This window comes from Penaeus chinensis, chromosome 28, assembly GCF_019202785.1.
Source record: "Penaeus chinensis breed Huanghai No. 1 chromosome 28, ASM1920278v2, whole genome shotgun sequence".
Taxonomy (NCBI): domain Eukaryota; kingdom Metazoa; phylum Arthropoda; class Malacostraca; order Decapoda; family Penaeidae; genus Penaeus; species Penaeus chinensis.
In genome coordinates this window covers 14,384,522-14,387,021 of record NC_061846.1, presented here as the reverse complement: position 1 = coordinate 14,387,021, position 2,500 = coordinate 14,384,522, and the positions used below count along the sequence as shown (strand labels likewise).

The 2,500-nt window shown below is 39.4% G+C and overlaps 1 protein-coding gene across 1 annotated transcript in view; it reads right to left on the bottom strand.

Moving 5' to 3' along the window:
* The window catches only part of LOC125039982 (nephrin-like), a 104,474-nt gene that overhangs the window by 22,525 nt on the left and 79,449 nt on the right, over positions 1–2,500 (bottom strand). The window lies entirely within an intron of this gene.

Here is a 2,500-nt window from a genome sequence, read left to right as displayed (position 1 = left end):
AATACTATATACGTTCAAATTAACGAACAACAAAGCATTGGATTTGAAGACAGGAGAAGCCTCATTTAAATGCCCCGCTAAAGAACACTGAGGTTCCTGGGACACATCCTGAGAGGAGAGACAGTTCGACCGAAGAACTATGACTTGAAGTGCGGGAGTCGGGGCAGGGACGAGAGGGAAGACAGAGACAGAAATTCCTACAAAGGCTAACGTCGAGGACAGGGTTGAGAGCTGTGGAGTTGTTGCCGTCGGCGTGGGACAGAGATGGTTTCAAAGACATGGTTGTTAGACGTTAGACTCTGATACAGCACTAAAAGATGTAAGTGTTCATGTGTGTGTGTGTGTGTGTGTGTGTGTGTGTGTGTGTGTGTGTGTGTGTGTGTGTGTGTGTGTGTGTGTGTGTGTGTGTGTGTGTGTGTGTGTGTCCAAAATATTGCAATGCTTTTATTTCTTGTTTCTTCCTCTTCTGCAGTTTTATCTTTACCTTTCTTATAAACTTGCTTGACAACTGAGACTGACATGAAGTTCGCGTGATATTTTTTATATACTTATATTGTCGGCAATTGCTTCCGCGTAATTGCCTTTACATTCTCAATAAAGATTTATCGATATACGAATATGTAAAGATATTATAAAGATTCTAAAAACTTTTTTCTCCCTAATTACTACTCAGTATTTCGGCTTTTGTTTTGTGTATTCCTAATAGGCAATTATACCGCTGGAGTACAAATATAATCACATAAAATAAATATATAAAAATGCGAGGGATTTGTTGTGGTCGCACAGCAGAGAAAAGCTGCATTCTGGTCAACTTTTCCATTAAAAAGTAGATACCATCTGGAATATACCTAACTAATCACTAGGCATCTTCAATGCTGGTAATAAGCATATCGAAAATAAATGATGTGGGAGAAAAAAAGGGTAATTACATTTCTTCCTAGAATCTCCATTAGTTGTGCATCAAATATTTGCAGTCACAGGTGTAGTTAAAAAAATATATATATAACGATGCGTAATTATCACGATGTGCAAATTTTTCGCATGAAATAAACCACATACCAGACAAGACTATTTGTTTTTGACATATATAAGCTACAGCCGCGATAGTCTAGTGGTTAGAGCACTGGACTGCGACCCTCGTGGTCCCGAGTTCAATTCCCCGTCGCGGCAGTCGTAAAAATGCCTGTGCTCCGACTATTGGTTCGCGCCTGATCTCACGGCAAGAAAACGACGTATCGACATGAGAGGTCAAACGCAGGTGTTGTAGGGGAAGTCGCCGCCGTGACATAGGTGTTAAGCACACCGAACCGCGGTTGATTAGGAAGGGCATCCGACCAGGTCATCATGATGCAGAGGCAGCACGATCAGCGGAAGAGCTACGAACAACCATGAAATTAAACATGGTCGCCAACGTCAGGCTCTGATACGACACAGAGAGAAAAAAAAAAAGTTACAGCAGCAAAACCACAACGTAGGAACGTGTAAATCAGCGAAAGTAATCACAGGCAATAAAACCGTAAAATCTTGGTTTTATAGCCATGGACCTTTTACGCTGTATGGAAAATTCCCCCCCCAAAATTACTTCTTCATGGAATTTTGCCATACGATTGCCATATTGTAGCTATGTATAAACATTAATCAAATATTACATAACAGTAAATGGATCACACAATCTTTGTTGTTCGTGTTAATCTTCCTAATGATCGTTAAATATGATAACAATGACTTTATTATAATGATATACATATAGGTATATATATGTATGTATATATATATATATATATATATATATATATACATATATCCCAATGCCGCCGGGGAAAATGAACAAAAAAAGGGGAAAATGCTGTGCCTATTTTCATCTATGTTTGCCCATAGATGGCTCTGCTAGTGCTTAGTCACAAAGGAGTCAATTAGTAGACCTTGTGACCATACCTAATTTGAATTGGCGAGAAAAACGTATTTTTTACTGGTACTATGAATATCGATGGTGTTATTTTTATTATAAACATTATCATTATTATACTGTTTTTTTTAACATTAGTAACAGCAAAATAAGATAACGCAAAATATTTCGTAAATCAAAGAAAAGGGTGAACGGGCGAGACGGGCAGTACTCGTAACTGGCTCATTGGTGACTTAGTACAAGTATAGCCATCTATGTGTAAAAACAATCAAACAAGAATTAACAGTGGGCATAGCACGTGTCTACCCGTCTTACCCGTCGGCAAGGGGAGATATATATAGATATATATATATATATATATATATGTGTGTGTGTGTGTGTGTGTGTGTGTGCGTGTGTGTATATGTGTGTATGTGTGTGTGCGCGCGCGCGCACACACACACACACACACACACACACACACACACACACACACACACACACACACACACTCACACTCACACACACACATATATATATCCTCATCATCATCAGCCTGGGTCAATCCACTGCAGGACGTAGGCCTCTGCCTATCTTTTCCGTCTTTGTCTGTCT